We start from the raw sequence: 16689 nt of genomic DNA, 5'->3' as shown, positions 1-16689 counted from the left end.
AAACCATGGATTTCAAGTCCAACTCTTTGACCACTCGGACGCAGCAGCAGCTGGGCATTTAGTGAGTGACGAATTATGAATATCCGGCATTTCCGTGGAAATGACTTCCTTAAACAGTCGCTGCGGACAGGATTCGAACCTGTGCGGGTAGAACCCATTGGATTTCAAGTCCAACTCCTTAACCGCTCGGACACCGTAGCTGATATGCAATAAGTGAGTAAGGAATTATGAATATCTGGCATTTCCGTGGAACTGTCTTCCTTAAAAAGTCGCTGCGGGCAGGATTCGAACCTGTGCGGGTAGATCCCATTGGATTTCAAGTCCAACTCTTTAACCACTCGGACGCAGCAGCAACTGGGCATTTAGTGAGTAACGAATTATGAATATCTGGCATTTCCGTGGAAATGTCTTCCTTAAAAAGTCGCTGCGGGCAGGTTTCGAACCTGTGCGGGTAGAACCCATTGGATTTCAAGTCCAACTCCTTAACCACTCGGACCCCGCAGCTGCTCTGCGGTGAGTGAGTAAGGAATTATGAATGTCTAGTAACTTATATCGGTGGACACTTTGGGAGTGGCGACCCCATCGTACTAATAGCTTATATCTGTTTCATTCATAACATCCCTGACCCGGTCAAAGACTGGAAAACAGGATGTAGGTTTTCATTTTCAGCATATCGGTGGAAATGCCTTCCTTAAAAAAGTCGCTGCGGACAGGATTCGAACCTGTGCGGGTAGAACCCATTGGATTTCAAGTCCAACTCCTTAACCACTCGGACACCGCAGCTGTTGTGCGTTAGGTGAGTAAGGAATTATGAATCAATAGTAACTTGTATCGGTGGAAATGTCTTCATTGAAAAATTCGCTGCGGACAGGATTCGAACATGTGCTGGTAGAACCCATTCGATTTCATGTCCAACTTCTTAACCGCTCGGACACCGCAGCTGATATGCATTAAGTGAGTAAGGAGTTATGAATATCTAGCAATTCCGTGGAAATGTCTTCGTTGAAATGTCACTGCGGTCAGGATTCGAACCTGTGCGGATAAAAACCAATGGTTTTCTAGTCCAACTCTTTAACCACTCGGAAACAGCAGCAGCTGGGCATTTAGTGAGTAACGAATTATGAATATCTGGCATTTCCGTGGAAATGTCTTCCTTAAAGAGTCGCTGCGGACAGGACTCGAACCTGTGCGGGTAGAACCCATTGCATTTCTAGTCCAACTCCTTAACCACTGGGACACCGTAGCTGCTGTGCGGTAAGTGAGTAATGAATTATGAATAACTAGTATATTGGTCGACACTTTGGGAGTGGCGACCCCATCGCACTAATAGCTTATATCTGTTTCATTCATTACATCCCTGACTGGGTCAAAGCCTGGAAAACAGGATGTAGGTTTTCATTTTCAGCATATCCGTGCAAATGCCTTCCTTAAAAAAGTCGCTGCGGACAGGATTCGAACCTGTGCGGGTAGAACCCATTGGATTTCAAGTCCAACTCCTTAACCGCTCGGACACCGCAGCTGATATGCGTTAAGTGAGTAAGGAGTTATGAATATCGAGCATTTCCGTGGAAATGTCTTCCTTAAAAAGTCGCTGCGGACAGGATTCGAACCTGTGTAGATAAAAACCAATGGATTTCTAGTCCAACTCCTTAACCACTCGAACACCGCAGCTGCTGTGCGGTAAGTGAGTAAGGAATTATGAATAACTAGTATATCGGTCGACACTTTGGGAGTGGCGACCCCATCGTACTAATAGCTTATAACTGTTTCATTCATTACATCCCTGACCCGGTCAAAGACTGGAAAACAGGATGTAGGTTTTCATTTTCAGCATATCGGTGGAAATGCCTTCCTTAAAAAAGTCGCTGCGGACAGGATTCGTACCTGTGCGGGTAGAACCCATTGGATTTCAAGTCCAACTCCTTAACAGCTCGGACACCGCAGCTGATATGCAATAAGTGAGTAAGGAGTTATGAATATCTGGCATTTCCTTTTTAAATGTGTTCCTCAAAAAGTCGCTGCGGTCAGGATTCGAACCTGTGCGGGTAGAACCCATTGGATTTCAAGTCCAACCCCTTAACCACTCGGACACCACAGCTGTTGTGCATTAGGTGAGAAAGGAAATATGAATCAATAGTAACTTGTATCGGTGGAAATGTCTTCATTAAAAAAGTAGCTGCGGACAGGATTCGAACCTGTGCGGATAAAAACCAACGGATTTCTAGTCCAACTCTTTAACCACTCGGACAGAGCAGCAGCTGGGCATTTAGTGACTAACGAATTATGATTATCTGGCATTTCCGTGGAAATATCTTCCTTACAAAGTCGCTGCGGACAGGATTCGAACCTGTGCGGGTAGAACCCATTGGATTTCAAGTCCAACTCCTTAACCACTCGGACACTCCCTCTGTTGTGCGTTAGGAGAGTAAGGAATTATGAATCAATAGTAACGTATATCGGTGGAAATGCTTCATTAAAAAAGTCGCTGCGGACAGGATTCGAACCTGTGCGGGTAGAACCCATTGGATTTCGAGTCCAACTCCTTAACCACTCGGACACCGCAGCTGTTGTGCATTCGGTGAGTAAGGAATTATGAATCAATAGTAACTTATATCGGTGGAAATGTCTTCATTGAAAAAGTCGCTGCGGACAGGATTCGAACCTGTGCGGGTAGAACCCATTGGATTTCAAGTCCAACTCCCCAACCGCTCAGACACCCCAGCTGATATGCAATAAGTGAGTAAGGAATTATGTATATCTGGCATTTCCGTGGAAATGTCTTCCTCAAAAAGTCGCTGCGGACAGGATTCCAACCTGTGCGGGTAGAACCCATTGGATTTCGAGTCCAACTCCTTAACCACTCGGACACCGCAGCTGTTGGATTTCTGTTCCAACTCTTTAACCACTCGGTCACAGCAGCAACTGGACATTCAGTGTGTAACGACTTATGAATATCTGGCATCTCCGTGGAAATGTCTTCCTTAAAAAGTCGCTGCGGACAGGATTCGAACCTGTGCGGGTAGAACCCATTGGATTTCAAGTCCAACTCCTTAGCCACTCGGACACCGCAGCTGCTGTGCGGTGAGTGAGTAAGGAATTATGAATAACTAGTATATCGGTGGACACTTTGGGAGTGGCGACCCCATCGTACTAATACCCTATATCTGTTTCATTCATTACATCCCTGACCCGGTCAAAGACTGGAAAACAGGATGTAGGTTTTCATTTTCAGCATATCGGTGGAAATGCCTTCTTTAAAAAAGTCGCTGCGGACAGGATTCGAACCTGTGCGGATAGAAACCATGGATTTCAAGTCCAACTCTTTAACTACTCGGACGCAGTAGCAGCTGGGCATTTAGTGAGTGACGAATTATGAATATCTGGCATTTCCGTGGAAATGACCTCCTTTAACCGTCGCTGCGGACAGGATTCGAACCTGTGCGGGTACAACCCATTGGATTTCAAGTCCAACTCCTTAACCGCTCGGACAACGCAGCTGATACGCAATAAGTGAGTAAGGATTTATGAATATCTGGCATTTCCGTGGAAATGTCTTCCTCAAAAAGTCGCTGCGGAGAGGATTCCAACCTGTGCGGGTAGAACCCATTGGATTTCAAGTCCAACTCCTTAACCACTCGGACACCCCAGCTGCTCTGCGGTAAGTGAGTAAGGAATTATGAATAACTAGTATATCGGTGGACACTTTGGGAGTGGCGACCCCATCGTACTAATAGCCTATATCTGTTTCATTCATAATATCCCTGACCCGGTCAAAGACTGGAAAACAGGATGTAGGTTTTCATTTTCAGCATATCGGTGGAAATGCCTTCCTTAAAAAAGTCGCTGCGGACAGGATTCGTACCTGTGCGGAAAAGAACCATGGATTTCAAGTCCAACTGTTTCACCACTCGGACACAGCAGCAGCCGGGCATTTAGTGAGTAACGAATTATGAATATCTCTCATTTCTGTGGAAATGTCTTCCTTAAACAGTCGCTTCGGACAGGATTCGAACCTGTGCGGGTAGAACCCATTGGATTTCATGTCCAGCTCCTTAACAGCTCGGACACCGCAGCTGATATTCAATAAGTGAGTAAGGAATTATGAATATCTGGCATTTCCTTTGGAAATGTCTTCCTCAAAAAGTCGCTGCGGACAGGATTCGAACCTGTGCGGGTAGAACCCATTGGATTTCAAGTCCAACTCCTTAACCACTCGGACACCACAGCTGTTGTGCATTAGGTGAGTAAGGAATTATGAATCAATAGTAACTTGTATCGGTGGAAATGTCTTCATTAAGAAAGTCGCTGCGGACAGGATTCGAACCTGTGCGGATAAAAACCAATGGATTTCTAGTCCAACTCTTTAACCACTCGGACAAAGCAGCAGCTGGTCATTTAGTGAGTAACGAATTATGATTATCTGGCATTTCCGTGGAAATATCTTCCTTAAAAAGTCGCTGCTGACAGGATTCGTACCTGTGCGGGTAGAACCCATTGGATTTCAAGTCCAACTCCTTAACCACTCGGACGCCCCCGCTGTTGTGCATTAGGAGAGTAAGGAATTATGAATCAATTGTAACTTATATCGGTAGAAATGCTTCATTAAAAAAGTCGCTGCGGACAGGATTTTAACCTGTGCGGATAAAAACCATGGATTTCAAGTCCAACTCTTTAACCACTCGGACTCAGCAGCTGCTGGGCATTTAGTTAGTAACGAATTATGAATATCTGGCATTTCCGTGGAAATGTCTTCCTTAAAAAGTCGCTGCGGACAGGATTCGAACCTGTGCGGGTAGATCCCATTGGATTTCGAGTCCAACTCCTTAACCACTCGGACACCGCAGCTGTTGTGCGTTAGGTGAATATGGAATTATGAATCAATTGTAACTTATATCGGTGGAAATGTCTTCATTGAAAAATTCGCTGCGGTCAGGATTCGAACCTGTGCGGATAAAAACCAATGTATTTCTAGTCCAACTCTTTAACCACTCGGTAACAGCAGCAGCTGGGCATTTAGTGAGTAACGAATTATGAATATTTGGCATTTCCGTGGAAATGTCTTCCTTAAAAAGTCGCTGCGAACAGGACTCGATCCTGTGCGGGTAGAACCCATTGGATTTCTAGTCCAACTCCTTAACCACTCGGACACCGCAGCTGCTGTGCGGTAAGTGAGTAAGGAATTATGAGTAACTAGTATATCGGTCGACACTTTGGGAGTGGCGACCCCATCGTACTAATAGCTTATATCTGTTTCATTCATTACATCACTGACTGGGTCAAAGCCTGGAAAACAGGATATAGGTTTTCATTTTCAGCATATCCGTGGAAATGCCTTCCTTAAAAAAGTCGCTGCGGACAGGATTCGAACGTGTGCGGGTAGAACCCATTGGATTTCGAGTACAACTCCTTAACCACTCGGACACCGCAGCTGTTGTGCATCAGGTGAGTAAGGAATTATGAATAACTAGTATATCGGTCGACACTTTGGGAGTGGCGACCCCATCGTACTAATATCTTATATCTGTTTCATTCATTACATCACTGACTGGGTCAAAGCCTGGAGAACAGGATATAGGTTTTCATTTTCAGCATATCCGTGTAAATGCCTTCCTTAAAAAAGTCGCTGCGGACAGGACTCGAACCTGTGCGGGTAGAACCCATTGGATTTCTAGTCCAATTCCTTAATCACTCGGACACCGCAGCTGCTGTGCGGTAAGTGAGTAAGGAATTATGAATAACTAGTATATCGGTCGACACTTTGGGAGTGGCGACCCCATCGTACTAATAGCTTATATCTGTTTCATTCATTACATCCCTGACTGGGTCAACGCCTGGAAAACAGGATATAGGTTTTCATCGTACTAATAGCCTATATCTGTTTCATTCATAATATCCCTGACCCGGTCAAAGACTGGAAAACAGGATATAGGTTTTCATTTTCAGCATATCGGTGGATTCGTACCTGTGCGGAAAAGAACCATGGATTTCAAGTCCAACTCTTTCACCACTCGGACACAGCAGCAGCCGGGCATTCAGTGAGTAACGAATTATGAATATCTGGCATTTCTGTGGAAATGTCTTCCTTAAACAGTCGCTTCGGACAGGATTCGTACCTGTGCGGGTAGAACCCATTGGATTTCAAGTCCAACTCCTTAACCACTCGGACACCCCCGCTGTTGTGCATTAGGAGAGTAAGGAATTATGAATCAATAGTAACTTATATCGGTGGTAATGCTTCATTAAAAAAGTCTCTGCGGACAGGATTCGAACCTGTGCGGGTAGAACCCATTGGATTCGAGTCCAACTCCTTAACCACTCGGACACCCCCGCTGTTGTGCATTGGGAGAGTAAGGAATTATGAATCAATAGTAACTTATATCGGTGGAAATGCTTCATTAAAAAAGTCGCTGCGGACAGGATTCGAACCTGTGCGGGTAGAACCCATTGGATTTCGAGTCCAACTCCTTAACCACTCGGACACCCCCGCTGTTGTGCATTAGGAGAGTAAGGAATTATGAATCAATAGTAACTTATATCGGAGGAAATGCTTCATTAAAAGAGTCGCTGCGGACAGGATTCGAACCTGTGCGGATAAAAACCATGGATTTCAAGTCCAACTCTTTAACCACTCGGACTCAGCAGCTGCTGGGCATTTAGTGAGTAACGAATTATGAATATCTGGCATTTCCGTGGAAATGTCTTCCTTAAAAAGTCGCTGCGGACAGGATTCGAACCTGTGCGGGTAGATCCCATTGGATTTCGAGTCCAACTCCTTAACCACTCGGACACCGCAGGTGTTGTGCGTTAGGTGAGTATGGAATTATGAATCAATAGTAACTTATATCCGTGGAAATGTCTTCATTGAAAAATTCGCTGCGGTCAGGATTCGAACCTGTGCGGATAAAAACCAATGGATTTCTAGTCCAACTCTTTAACCACTCGGAAACAGCAGCAGCTGGGCATTTAGTGAGTAACGAATTATGAATATCTGGCATTTCCGTGGAAATGTCTTCCTTAAAAAGTCGCTGCGGACAGGACTCGAACCTGTGCGGGTAGAAACCATTGGATTTCTAGTCCAACTCCTTAACCACTCGGACAGCGCAGCTGCTGTGCGGTAAGTGAGTAAGGAATTATGAATAACTAGTATATCGGTCGACACTTTGGGAGTGGCGACCCCATCGTACTAATAGCTTATATCTGTTTCATTCATTACATCACTGACTGGGTCAAAGCCTGGAAAACAGGATATAGGTTTTCATTTTCAGCATATCCGCGGAAATGCCTTCCTTAAAAAAGTCGCTGCGGACAGGATTCGAACCTGTGCGGGTAGAACCCATTGGATTTCGAGTACAACTCCTTAACCACTCGGACACCGCAGCTGCTGTGCGGTATGTGAGTAAGGAATTATGAATAACTAGTATATCGGTCGACACTTTGGGAGTGGCGACCCCATCGTACTAATATCTTATATCTGTTTCATTCATTACATCACTGACTGGGTCAGAGCCTGGAGAACAGGATATAGGTTTTCATTTTCAGCATATCCGTGTAAATGCCTTCCTTGAAAAAGTCGCTGCGGACAGGACTCGAACCTGTGCGGGTAGAACCCATTGGATTTCTAGTCCAACACCTTAACCACTCGGACACCGCAGCTGCTGTGCGGTATGTGAGTAAGGAATTATGAATAACTAGTATATCGGTCGACACTTTGGGAGTGGCGACCCCATCGTACTAATAGCTTATATCTGTTTCATTCATTACATCCCTGACTGGGTCAACGCCTGGAAAACAGGATATAGGTTTTCATTTTCAGCATATCGGTGGAAATGCCTTCCTTAAAAAAGTCGCTGCGGACAGGATTCGAACCTGTGCGGGTAGAACCCATTGGATTTCAAGTCCAACTCCTTAACCACTCGGACACCCCAGCTGTTGCGCATTAGGTGAGTAAGGAATTATGAATCAATAGTAACTTATATCGGTGGAAACGTCTTCATTAAAAAAGTCGCTGCGGACAGGATTCGAACCTGTGCGGATAAAAACCAATGGATTTCTAGTCCAACTCTTTAACCACTCGGACGCAGCAGCAACTGGGCATTTAGTGAGTAACGAATTAGGAATATCTGGCATTTCCGTGGAAATGTCTTCCTTAAAAGTCGCTGCGGACATGATTCGAACCTGTGCGGATAAAAACCAATGGATTTCTAGTCCAACTCTTTAACCACTCGGACGCAGCAGCAACTGGGCATTTAGTGAGTAACGAATTAGGAATATCTGGCATTTCCGTGGAAATGTCTTCCTTAAAAGTCGCTGCGGACAGGATTCGATCCCGTGCGGGTAGAACCCATTGGATTTCAAGTCCAACTCCTTAACCACTCGGACACCGCAGCTGCTCTGCGGTACGTGAGTAAGGAATTATGAATAACTAGTATATCGGTGGACACTTTGGGAGTGGCGACCCCGTCGTACTAATAGCCTATATCTGTTTCATTCATAACATCCCTGACCCGGTCAAAGACTGGAAAACAGGATGTAGGTTTTCATTTTCAGCATATCGGTGAAAATGCCTTCCTTAAAAAAATCGCTGCGGACAGGATTCGTACCTGTGCGGAAAAGAACCATGGATTTCAAGTCCAACTCTTTCACCACTCGGACACAGCAGCAGCCGGGCATTTAGTGAGTGACGAATTATGAATATCTGGCATTTCTGTGGAAATGTCTTCCTTAGACAGTCGCTTCGGACAGGATTCGAACCTGTGCGGGTAGAACCCATTGGATTTCAAGTCCAACTCCTTAACAGCTCGGACACCGCAGCTGATATGCAATAAGTGAGTAAGGAATTATGAATATCTGGCATTTCCTTTGGAAATGTCTTCCTCAAAAAGTCGCTGCGGACAGGATTCGAACCTGTGCGGGTTGAACCCATTGGATTTCAAGTCCAACTCCTTAAGCACTCGGACACCACAGCTGTTGTGCATTAGGTGAGTAAGGAATTATGAATCAATAGTAACTTGTATCGGTGGAAATGTCTTCATTAAGAAAGTCGCTGCGGACAGGATTCGAACCTGTGCGGGTAGAACCCATTGGATTTCAAGTCCAATTCCTTAACCACTCGGACACCACAGCTGTTGTGCATTAGGTGAGTAAGGAATTATGAATCAATAGTAACTTGTATCGGTGGAAATGTCTTCATGAAGAAAGTCGCTGCGGACATAATTCGAACCTGTGCGGGTAGAACCCATTGGATTTCAAGTCCAACTCCTTAACCACTGGGACACCACAGCTGTTGTGCATTAGGTGAGTAAGGAATTATGAATCAACAGTAACTTGTATCGGTGGAAATGTCTTCATTAAGAAAGTCGCTGCGGACAGGATTCGAACCTGTGCGGGTAGAACCCATTGGATTTCGAGTCCAACTCCTTAACCACACGGACACCGCAGCTGTTGTGCATTACGTGAGTAAGGAATTATGAATCAATAGTAACTTATATCGGTGGAAATGTCTCCATTGAAAAAGTCGCTGCGGACAGGATTCGAACCTGTGCGGGTAGAAGCCATTGGATTTCACGTCCAACTCCTTAACCACTCGGACAACCCGGCTGTTTTGCATTAGGTGAGTAAGGAATTATAAATCAATAATAACTTATATCGGTGGATACGTCTTCATTAAAAAAGTCGCTGCGGACAGGATTCGAACCTGTGCGGATAAAAACCATTGGATTTCTAGTCCAACCACTTAACCACGCGAACGCAGCAGCAGCTGGGCAGTTAGTGAGTAACGAATTATGAATATCTGGCATTTCTGTGGAAATGCCTTCCTTAAACAGTCGCTTCGGACAGGATTCGAACCAGTGCGGGTAGAACCGATTGGATTTCAAGTCCAACTCCTTAACCACTCGGACACCACAGCTGTTGTGCATTAGGTGAGTAAGGAATTATGAATCAATAGTAACTTGTATCGGTGGAAATGTATTCATTAAAAAAGTCGCTGCGGACAGGATTCGAACCTGTGCGGATAAAAACCAATGGATTTCTAGTCCAACTCTTTAACCACTCGGTCACAGCAGCAACTGGGCTTTTAGTGTGTAACGACTTATGAATATCTGGCATTTCCGTGGAAATGTCTTCCTTAAAAAGTCGCTGCGGACAGGATTCGAACCTGTGCGGGTAGAACCCATTGGATTTCAAGTCCAGCTCCTTAACCACTCGGACACCCCCGCTGTTGTGCATTAGGAGAGTAAGGAATTATGAATCAATAGTAACTTATATCGGTGGAAATGCTTCATTAAAAAAGTCGCTGCGGACAGGATTCGAACCTGTGCGGGTAGAACCCATTGGATATCGAGTCCAACTCCTTAACCACTCGGACACCGGAGCTGTTGTGCATTAGGTGAGTAAGGAATTATGAATCAATAGTAACTTATATCGGTGGAAATGTCTTCATTGTAAAAGTCGCTGCGGACAGGATTCGAACCTGTGCGGGTAGAACCCATTGGATTTCAAGTCCAACTCCTTAACCGCTCGGACACCGCAGCTGATACGTGTTAAGTGAGTAAGGAGTTATGCATATCGAGCATTTCCGTGGAAATATCTGCCTTAAAAAGTCGCTGCGGACAGGATTCGAAACTGTGCGGATAAAAACCAATGGATTTCTAGTCCAACTCTTTAACCAGTCGGTCACAGCAGCAACTGGGCATTTAGTGTGTAACGACTTATGAATATCTGGCATTTCCGTGGAAATGTCTTCCTTAAAAAGTCGCTGCGGACAGGATTCGAAGGTTTTCATATTCAGCATATCGGTGGAAATGCCTTCTTTAAAAAAGTCGCTGCGGACAGGATTGGAACCTGTGCGGTTAAAAACCATGGATTTCAAGTCCAACTCTTTAACCACTCGGACGCAGCAGCAGCTGGGCATTTAGTGAGTGACGAATTATGAATATCTGGCATTTCCGTGGAAATGACCTCCTTAAACCGTCGCCACGGACAGGATTCGAACCTGTGCGGGTACAACCCATTGGATTTCAAGTCCAACTCCTTAACCGCTCGGCCTCCGCAGCTGATATGCAATAAGTGAGTAAGGAGTTATGAATATCTGGCATTTCCGTGGAAATGTCTTCCTCAAAAAGTCGCTGCGGACAGGATTCGAACCTGTGCGGGTAGAACCCATTGGATTTCAAGTCCAACTCCTTAACCACTCGGACACCCCTTCTGTTGTGCATTAGGTGAGTAAGGAATTATGAATGAATAGTAACTTATATCGGTGGAAACGTCTTCATTAAAAAAGTCGCTTCTCGTAGGATTCGAAACTGTGCGGATAAAAACCAATGGATTTCTAGTCCAACCACTTAACCACGCGGACGCAGCAGCAGCTGGGCAGTTTGTGAGTAACGAATTATGAATATCTGGCATTTCCGTGGAAATGTCTTCCTTAAAAGTCGCTGCGGACAGGATTCGAACCCGTGCGGGTAGAACCCATTGGATTTCAAGTCCAACTCCTTAACCGCTCGGACACCGCAGCTGCTGTGCGGTGAGTGAGTGAGGAATTATGAATAACTAGTATATCGGTGGACACTTTGGGAGTGGCGACCCCATCGTACTAATAGCTTATATCTGTTTCATTCATAACATCCCTGACCCGGTCAAAGACTGGAAAACAGGATGTAGGTTTTCATTTTCAGCATATCGGTGGAAATGCCTTCCTTAAAAATGTCGCTGCGGACAGGATTCGAACCTGTGCGGGTAGAACCCATTGGATTTCAAGTCCAACTCCTTAACCACTCGGACACCGCAGCTGTTGTGCGTTAGGTGAGTAAGGAATTATGAATCAATAGTAACTTGTATCGGTGGAAATGTCTTCATTGAAAAATTCGCTGCGGACAGGATTCGAACATGTGCTGGTAGAACCCATTGGATTTCATGTCCAACTTTTTAACCGCTCGGACACCGCAGCCGATATGCATTAAGTGAGTAAGGAGTTATGAATATCTAGCATTTCCGTGGAAATGTCTTCCTTAAAATGTCACTGCGGTCAGGATTCGAACCTGTGCGGATAAAAACCAGTGGTTTTCTAGTCCAACTCTTTAACCACTCGGAAACAGCAGCAGCTGGGCATTTAGTGAGTAACGAATTATGAATATCTGGCATTTCCGAGGAAATGTCTTCCTTAAAAAGTCGCTGCGGACAGGACTCGAACCTGTGCGGGTATAACCCATTGGATTTCTAGTCCAACTCCTTAACCACTCGGACACCGCAGCTGCTGTGCGGTAAGTGAGTAAGGAATTATGAATAACTAGTATATCGGTCGACACTTTGGGAGTGGCGACCCCATCGCACTAATAGCTTATATCTGTTTCATTCATTACATCCCTGACTGGGTCAAAGCCTGGAAAACAGGATGTAGGTTTTCATTTTCAGCATATCCGTGGAAATGCCTTCCTTAAAAAAGTCGCTGCGGACAGGATTCGAAGCTGTGCGAGTAGAACCCATTGGATTTCAAGTCCAACTCCTTAACCGCTCGGACACCACAGCTGATATGCATTAAGCGAGTAAGGAGTTATGAATATCGAGCATTTCCGTGGAAATGTCTTCCTTAAAGAGACGCTGCGGACAGGATTCGAACCTGTGTGGATAAAAACCAATGGATTTCTAGTCCAACTCCTTAACCACTCGGACACCGCAGCTGCTCTGCGGTAAGTGAGTAAGGAATTATGAATACTTAGTATATCGGTGGACACTTTGGGTGTGGCGACCCCATCGTATTAATAGCCTATATCTGTTTCATTCATAACATCCCTGACCCGGTCAAAGACTGGAAAACAGGATGTAGGTTTTCATTTTCAGCATATCGGTGGAAATGCCTTCCTTAAAAAAGTCGCTGCGGACAGGATTCGTACCTGTGCGGAAAAGAACCATGGATTTCAAGTCCAACTCTTTCACCACTCGGACACAGCAGCAGCCGGGCATTCAGTGAGTAACGAATTATGAATATCTGGCATTTCTGTGGAAATGTCTTCCTTAAACAGTCGCTTCGGACAGGATTCGTACCTGTGCGGGTAGAACCCATTGGATTTCAAGTCCAACTCCTTAACCACTCGGACACCCCCGCTGTTGCGCATTAGGAGAGTAAGGAATTATGAATCAATAGTAACTTATATCGGTGGAAATGCTTCATTAAAAAAGTCGCTGCGGACAGGATTCGAACCTGTGCGGGTAGAACCCATTGGATTTCGAGTCCAACTACTTATCCACTCGGACACCCCCGCTGTTGTGCATTAGGAGAGTAAGGAATTATGAATCAATAGTAACTAATATCGGTGGAAATGCTTCATTAAAAAAGTCGCTGCGGACAGGATTCGAACCTGTGCGGATAAAAACCATGGATTTCAAGTCCAACTCTTCAACCACTCGGACTCAGCATCTGCTGGGCATTTAGTGAGTAACGAATTATGAATATCTGGCATTTCCGTGGAAATGTCTTCCTTAAAAAGTCGCTGCGGACAGGATTCGAACCTGTGCGGGTAGATCCCATTGGATTTCGAGTCCAACTCCTTAACCACTCGGGCACCGCAGCTGTTGTGCGTTAGGTGAGTATGGAATTATGAATCAATAGTAACTTATATCGGTGGAAAAGTCTTCATTGAAAAATTCGCTGCGGTCAGGATTCGAACCTGTGCGGATAAAAACCAATGGATTTCTAGTCCAACTCTTTAACCACTCGGAAACAGCAGCAGCTGGGCATTTAGTGAGTAACGAATTATGAATATCTGGCATTTCCGTGGAAACGTCTTCATTAAAGAAGTAGCTGCGGACAGGATTCGAACCTGTGCGGATAAAAACCATTGGATTTCAAGTCCAACTCCTTAACAGCTCGGACACCGCAGCTGATATGCAATAAGTGAGTAAGGAGTTATGAATATCTGGCATTTCCTTTTTAAATGTCTTCCTCAAAAAGTCGCTGCGGTCAGGATTCGAACCTGTGCGGGTAGAACCCATTGGATTTCGAGTCCTACTCCTTAACCACTCGGACACCGCAGCTGTTGTGCATTCGGTGAGTAAGGAATTATGAATCAATAGTAACTTATATCGGTGGAAATGTCTTCATTGAAGAAGTCGCTGCGGACAGGATTCGAACCTGTGCGGGTAGAACCCATTGGATTTCAAGTCCAACTCCCTAACCGCTCAGACACCGCAGCTGATATGCAATAAGTGAGTAAGGAATTATGAATATCTGGCATTTCCGTGGAAATATCTTCCTCAAAAAGTCGCTGCGGACAGGATTCGAACCTGTGCGGATAAAAACCAATGGATTTCTAGTCCAACTCTTTAACCACTCGGTCACAGCAGCAACTGGGCATTTAGTGTGTAACGACTTATGAATATCTGGCATCTCCGTGGAAATGTCTTCCTTAAAAAGTCGCTGCGGACAGGATTCGAACCTGTGCGGGTAGATCCCATTGGATTTCAAGTCCAAATCCTTAGCCACTCGGACACCGCAGCTGCTGTGCGGCGAGTGAGTAAGGAATTATGAATAACTAGTATATCGGTGGACACTTTGGGAGTGGCGAACCCATCGTACTAATACCCTATATCTGTTTCATTCATTACATCCCTGACCCGGTCAAAGACTGGAAAACAGGATGTAGGTTTTCATTTTCAGCATATCGGTGGAAATGCCTTCTTTAAAAAAGCCGCTGCGGACAGGATTCGAACCTGTGCGGATAAAAAACATGGATTTCAAGTCCAACTCTTTAACTACTCGGACGCAGTAGCAGCTGGGCATTTAGTGAGTGACGAATTATGAATATCTGGCATTTCCGTGGAAATGACCTCCTTTAACCGTCGCTGCGGACAGGTTTCGAACCTGTGCGGGTACAACCCATTGGATTTCAAGTCCAACTCCTTAACCGCTCGGACAACGCAGCTGATACGGAATAAGTGAGTAAGGATTTATGAATATCTGGCATTTCCGTGGAAATGTCTTCCTCGAAAAGTCGCTGCGGACAGGATTCGAACCTGTGCGGGTAGAACCCATTGGATTTCGAGTCCAACTCCTTAAGCACTCGGACACCCCCGCTGTTGTGCATTAGGAGAGTAAGGAATTATGAATCAATAGTAACTTATATCGGTGGAAATGCTTCATTAAAAAAGTCGCTGCGGACAGGATTCGAACCTGTGCGGATAAAAACCATGGATTTCAAGTCCAACTCTTTAACCACTCGGACTCAGCAGCTGCTGGGCATTTAGTGAGTAACGAATTATGAATATCTGGCATTTCCGTGGAAATGTCTTCCTTAAAAAGTCGCTGCGGACAGGATTCGAACCTGTGCGGGTAGATCCCATTGGATTTCGAGTCCAACTCCTTAACCACTCGGACACCGCAGCTGTTGTGCGTTAGGTGAGTATGGAATTATGAATCAATAGTAACTTATATCCGTGGAAATGTCTTCATTGAAAAATTCGCTGCGGTCAGGATTCGAACCTGTGCGGATAAAAACCAATGGATTTATAGTCCAACTCTTTAACCACTCGGAAACAGCAGCAGCTGGGCATTTAGTGAGTAACGAATTATGAATATCTGGCATTTCCGTGGAAATGTCTTCTTTAAAAAGTCGCTGCGGACAGGACTCGAACCTGTGCGGGTAGAAACCATTGGATTTCTAGTCCAACTCCTTAACCACTCGGACAGCGCAGCTGCTGTGCGGTAAGTGAGTAAGGAATTATGAATAACTAGTATATCGGTCGACACTTTGGGAGTGGCGACCCCATCGTACTAATAGCTTATATCTGTTTCATTCATTACATCACTGACTGGGTCAAAGCCTGGAAAACAGGATATAGGTTTTCATTTTCAGCATATCCGCGGAAATGCCTTCCTTAAAAAAGTCGCTGCGGACAGGATACGAAAATGTGCGGGTAGAACCCATTGGATTTCGAGTACAACTCCTTAACCACTCGGACACCGCAGCTGTTGTTCAACAGGTGAGTAAGGAATTATGAATAACTAGTATATCGGTCGACACTTTGCGAGTGGCGACCTCATCGTACTAATAGCTTATATCTGTTTCATTCTTTACATCACTGACTGGGTCAAAGCCTGGAAAACAGGATATAGGTTTTCATTTTCAGCATATCCGTGTAAATGCCTTCCTTAAAAAAGTCGCTGCGGACAGGACTCGAACCTGTGCGGGTAGGACCCATTGGATTTCTAGTCCAACTCCTTAACCACTCGGACACCCCAGCTGTTGTGCATTAGGTGAGTAAGGAATTATGAATCAATAGTAACTTATATCGGTGGAAATGTCTTCATTTAAAAAGTCGCTGCGGACAGGATTCGAACATGCGCGGGTACAACCCATTGGATTTCAAGCCCAACTCCTTAACCACTCGGACACCGCAGCTGCTGTGCGGTGAGTGAGTAAGGAATTATGAATAACTAGTATATCGGTGGACACTTGGGGAGTGGCGACCCCATCGTACTAATAGCCTATATCTGTTTCATTCATAACATCCCTCACCCGGTCAAAGACTGGAAAACAGGATGTAGGTTTTCATTTTCAGCATATCGGTGGAAATGCCTTCCTTAAAAGAGTCGCTGCGGACAGCATTCGTACCTGTGCGGATAAAAACCATGGATTTCAAGTCCAACTCTTTAACCACACGGACACAGCAGCTGGCATTTAGTGAGTAACAAAT

At 45.1% G+C, this 16689-nt stretch overlaps 1 protein-coding gene and 53 non-coding genes across 54 annotated transcripts in view; 1 reads left to right on the top strand and 53 right to left on the bottom strand.

Annotated features, from left to right (window-relative positions):
• Nucleotides 1–16689, top strand: part of LOC136866853 (dynein axonemal heavy chain 1) — a 1878455-nt gene that overhangs the window by 748953 nt on the left and 1112813 nt on the right. The gene's annotated exons all lie outside the window — the stretch shown is intronic.
• On the bottom strand, nt 119–200 carry TRNAS-UGA (transfer RNA serine (anticodon CGA)). Its single transcript has one exon. It is a non-coding gene; the product is annotated as a tRNA-Ser (tRNA).
• TRNAS-UGA (transfer RNA serine (anticodon UGA)) lies at nt 423–504 on the bottom strand. Its single transcript has one exon. It is a non-coding gene; the product is annotated as a tRNA-Ser (tRNA).
• On the bottom strand, nt 702–783 carry TRNAS-UGA (transfer RNA serine (anticodon CGA)). The gene has a single exon. It is a non-coding gene; the product is annotated as a tRNA-Ser (tRNA).
• On the bottom strand, nt 1164–1245 carry TRNAS-AGA (transfer RNA serine (anticodon AGA)). The gene has a single exon. It is a non-coding gene; the product is annotated as a tRNA-Ser (tRNA).
• On the bottom strand, nt 1438–1519 carry TRNAS-UGA (transfer RNA serine (anticodon UGA)). Its single transcript has one exon. It is a non-coding gene; the product is annotated as a tRNA-Ser (tRNA).
• TRNAS-AGA (transfer RNA serine (anticodon AGA)) lies at nt 1590–1671 on the bottom strand. The gene has a single exon. It is a non-coding gene; the product is annotated as a tRNA-Ser (tRNA).
• On the bottom strand, nt 1864–1945 carry TRNAS-UGA (transfer RNA serine (anticodon UGA)). Its single transcript has one exon. It is a non-coding gene; the product is annotated as a tRNA-Ser (tRNA).
• TRNAS-UGA (transfer RNA serine (anticodon CGA)) lies at nt 2017–2098 on the bottom strand. The gene has a single exon. It is a non-coding gene; the product is annotated as a tRNA-Ser (tRNA).
• Nucleotides 2327–2405, bottom strand: TRNAS-UGA (transfer RNA serine (anticodon UGA)). The gene has a single exon. It is a non-coding gene; the product is annotated as a tRNA-Ser (tRNA).
• On the bottom strand, nt 2484–2565 carry TRNAS-CGA (transfer RNA serine (anticodon CGA)). The gene has a single exon. It is a non-coding gene; the product is annotated as a tRNA-Ser (tRNA).
• Nucleotides 2794–2875, bottom strand: TRNAS-CGA (transfer RNA serine (anticodon UGA)). Its single transcript has one exon. It is a non-coding gene; the product is annotated as a tRNA-Ser (tRNA).
• TRNAS-UGA (transfer RNA serine (anticodon UGA)) lies at nt 2991–3072 on the bottom strand. Its single transcript has one exon. It is a non-coding gene; the product is annotated as a tRNA-Ser (tRNA).
• Nucleotides 3416–3497, bottom strand: TRNAS-UGA (transfer RNA serine (anticodon CGA)). Its single transcript has one exon. It is a non-coding gene; the product is annotated as a tRNA-Ser (tRNA).
• TRNAS-UGA (transfer RNA serine (anticodon UGA)) lies at nt 3568–3649 on the bottom strand. Its single transcript has one exon. It is a non-coding gene; the product is annotated as a tRNA-Ser (tRNA).
• On the bottom strand, nt 4146–4227 carry TRNAS-UGA (transfer RNA serine (anticodon UGA)). The gene has a single exon. It is a non-coding gene; the product is annotated as a tRNA-Ser (tRNA).
• Nucleotides 4764–4845, bottom strand: TRNAS-CGA (transfer RNA serine (anticodon UGA)). The gene has a single exon. It is a non-coding gene; the product is annotated as a tRNA-Ser (tRNA).
• Nucleotides 5074–5155, bottom strand: TRNAS-AGA (transfer RNA serine (anticodon UGA)). The gene has a single exon. It is a non-coding gene; the product is annotated as a tRNA-Ser (tRNA).
• On the bottom strand, nt 5348–5429 carry TRNAS-CGA (transfer RNA serine (anticodon CGA)). Its single transcript has one exon. It is a non-coding gene; the product is annotated as a tRNA-Ser (tRNA).
• On the bottom strand, nt 5622–5703 carry TRNAS-AGA (transfer RNA serine (anticodon AGA)). The gene has a single exon. It is a non-coding gene; the product is annotated as a tRNA-Ser (tRNA).
• TRNAS-CGA (transfer RNA serine (anticodon UGA)) lies at nt 6406–6487 on the bottom strand. The gene has a single exon. It is a non-coding gene; the product is annotated as a tRNA-Ser (tRNA).
• TRNAS-CGA (transfer RNA serine (anticodon CGA)) lies at nt 6714–6795 on the bottom strand. The gene has a single exon. It is a non-coding gene; the product is annotated as a tRNA-Ser (tRNA).
• TRNAS-AGA (transfer RNA serine (anticodon UGA)) lies at nt 7024–7105 on the bottom strand. The gene has a single exon. It is a non-coding gene; the product is annotated as a tRNA-Ser (tRNA).
• TRNAS-CGA (transfer RNA serine (anticodon UGA)) lies at nt 7298–7379 on the bottom strand. Its single transcript has one exon. It is a non-coding gene; the product is annotated as a tRNA-Ser (tRNA).
• Nucleotides 7572–7653, bottom strand: TRNAS-AGA (transfer RNA serine (anticodon AGA)). Its single transcript has one exon. It is a non-coding gene; the product is annotated as a tRNA-Ser (tRNA).
• Nucleotides 7846–7927, bottom strand: TRNAS-UGA (transfer RNA serine (anticodon AGA)). Its single transcript has one exon. It is a non-coding gene; the product is annotated as a tRNA-Ser (tRNA).
• Nucleotides 8306–8387, bottom strand: TRNAS-UGA (transfer RNA serine (anticodon CGA)). The gene has a single exon. It is a non-coding gene; the product is annotated as a tRNA-Ser (tRNA).
• TRNAS-UGA (transfer RNA serine (anticodon UGA)) lies at nt 8731–8812 on the bottom strand. The gene has a single exon. It is a non-coding gene; the product is annotated as a tRNA-Ser (tRNA).
• On the bottom strand, nt 8884–8965 carry TRNAS-UGA (transfer RNA serine (anticodon CGA)). Its single transcript has one exon. It is a non-coding gene; the product is annotated as a tRNA-Ser (tRNA).
• TRNAS-UGA (transfer RNA serine (anticodon UGA)) lies at nt 9042–9123 on the bottom strand. The gene has a single exon. It is a non-coding gene; the product is annotated as a tRNA-Ser (tRNA).
• On the bottom strand, nt 9200–9281 carry TRNAS-UGA (transfer RNA serine (anticodon UGA)). Its single transcript has one exon. It is a non-coding gene; the product is annotated as a tRNA-Ser (tRNA).
• On the bottom strand, nt 9358–9439 carry TRNAS-CGA (transfer RNA serine (anticodon UGA)). Its single transcript has one exon. It is a non-coding gene; the product is annotated as a tRNA-Ser (tRNA).
• TRNAS-UGA (transfer RNA serine (anticodon CGA)) lies at nt 9826–9907 on the bottom strand. Its single transcript has one exon. It is a non-coding gene; the product is annotated as a tRNA-Ser (tRNA).
• On the bottom strand, nt 10136–10217 carry TRNAS-UGA (transfer RNA serine (anticodon UGA)). The gene has a single exon. It is a non-coding gene; the product is annotated as a tRNA-Ser (tRNA).
• TRNAS-CGA (transfer RNA serine (anticodon CGA)) lies at nt 10293–10374 on the bottom strand. The gene has a single exon. It is a non-coding gene; the product is annotated as a tRNA-Ser (tRNA).
• Nucleotides 10451–10532, bottom strand: TRNAS-UGA (transfer RNA serine (anticodon AGA)). The gene has a single exon. It is a non-coding gene; the product is annotated as a tRNA-Ser (tRNA).
• On the bottom strand, nt 10973–11054 carry TRNAS-UGA (transfer RNA serine (anticodon UGA)). Its single transcript has one exon. It is a non-coding gene; the product is annotated as a tRNA-Ser (tRNA).
• On the bottom strand, nt 11125–11203 carry TRNAS-UGA (transfer RNA serine (anticodon GGA)). The gene has a single exon. It is a non-coding gene; the product is annotated as a tRNA-Ser (tRNA).
• On the bottom strand, nt 11434–11515 carry TRNAS-UGA (transfer RNA serine (anticodon UGA)). Its single transcript has one exon. It is a non-coding gene; the product is annotated as a tRNA-Ser (tRNA).
• On the bottom strand, nt 11708–11789 carry TRNAS-UGA (transfer RNA serine (anticodon UGA)). The gene has a single exon. It is a non-coding gene; the product is annotated as a tRNA-Ser (tRNA).
• On the bottom strand, nt 12170–12251 carry TRNAS-AGA (transfer RNA serine (anticodon AGA)). Its single transcript has one exon. It is a non-coding gene; the product is annotated as a tRNA-Ser (tRNA).
• Nucleotides 12444–12525, bottom strand: TRNAS-UGA (transfer RNA serine (anticodon UGA)). The gene has a single exon. It is a non-coding gene; the product is annotated as a tRNA-Ser (tRNA).
• TRNAS-AGA (transfer RNA serine (anticodon AGA)) lies at nt 12596–12677 on the bottom strand. The gene has a single exon. It is a non-coding gene; the product is annotated as a tRNA-Ser (tRNA).
• TRNAS-CGA (transfer RNA serine (anticodon CGA)) lies at nt 13486–13567 on the bottom strand. Its single transcript has one exon. It is a non-coding gene; the product is annotated as a tRNA-Ser (tRNA).
• TRNAS-UGA (transfer RNA serine (anticodon UGA)) lies at nt 13797–13878 on the bottom strand. The gene has a single exon. It is a non-coding gene; the product is annotated as a tRNA-Ser (tRNA).
• Nucleotides 13950–14031, bottom strand: TRNAS-CGA (transfer RNA serine (anticodon UGA)). Its single transcript has one exon. It is a non-coding gene; the product is annotated as a tRNA-Ser (tRNA).
• Nucleotides 14108–14189, bottom strand: TRNAS-UGA (transfer RNA serine (anticodon CGA)). Its single transcript has one exon. It is a non-coding gene; the product is annotated as a tRNA-Ser (tRNA).
• On the bottom strand, nt 14412–14493 carry TRNAS-UGA (transfer RNA serine (anticodon UGA)). The gene has a single exon. It is a non-coding gene; the product is annotated as a tRNA-Ser (tRNA).
• Nucleotides 14837–14918, bottom strand: TRNAS-UGA (transfer RNA serine (anticodon CGA)). The gene has a single exon. It is a non-coding gene; the product is annotated as a tRNA-Ser (tRNA).
• TRNAS-CGA (transfer RNA serine (anticodon CGA)) lies at nt 14989–15070 on the bottom strand. The gene has a single exon. It is a non-coding gene; the product is annotated as a tRNA-Ser (tRNA).
• TRNAS-CGA (transfer RNA serine (anticodon CGA)) lies at nt 15297–15378 on the bottom strand. The gene has a single exon. It is a non-coding gene; the product is annotated as a tRNA-Ser (tRNA).
• Nucleotides 15607–15688, bottom strand: TRNAS-AGA (transfer RNA serine (anticodon CGA)). Its single transcript has one exon. It is a non-coding gene; the product is annotated as a tRNA-Ser (tRNA).
• Nucleotides 16155–16236, bottom strand: TRNAS-AGA (transfer RNA serine (anticodon CGA)). The gene has a single exon. It is a non-coding gene; the product is annotated as a tRNA-Ser (tRNA).
• Nucleotides 16313–16394, bottom strand: TRNAS-UGA (transfer RNA serine (anticodon CGA)). Its single transcript has one exon. It is a non-coding gene; the product is annotated as a tRNA-Ser (tRNA).

This window comes from Anabrus simplex, chromosome 3 (genome assembly GCF_040414725.1).
Source record: "Anabrus simplex isolate iqAnaSimp1 chromosome 3, ASM4041472v1, whole genome shotgun sequence".
NCBI classification, from domain to species: Eukaryota; Metazoa; Arthropoda; class Insecta; order Orthoptera; family Tettigoniidae; genus Anabrus; species Anabrus simplex.
The sequence above is the reverse complement of the archived record's forward strand: the minus strand, read 5'-3'. Positions and strand labels throughout refer to the sequence as shown.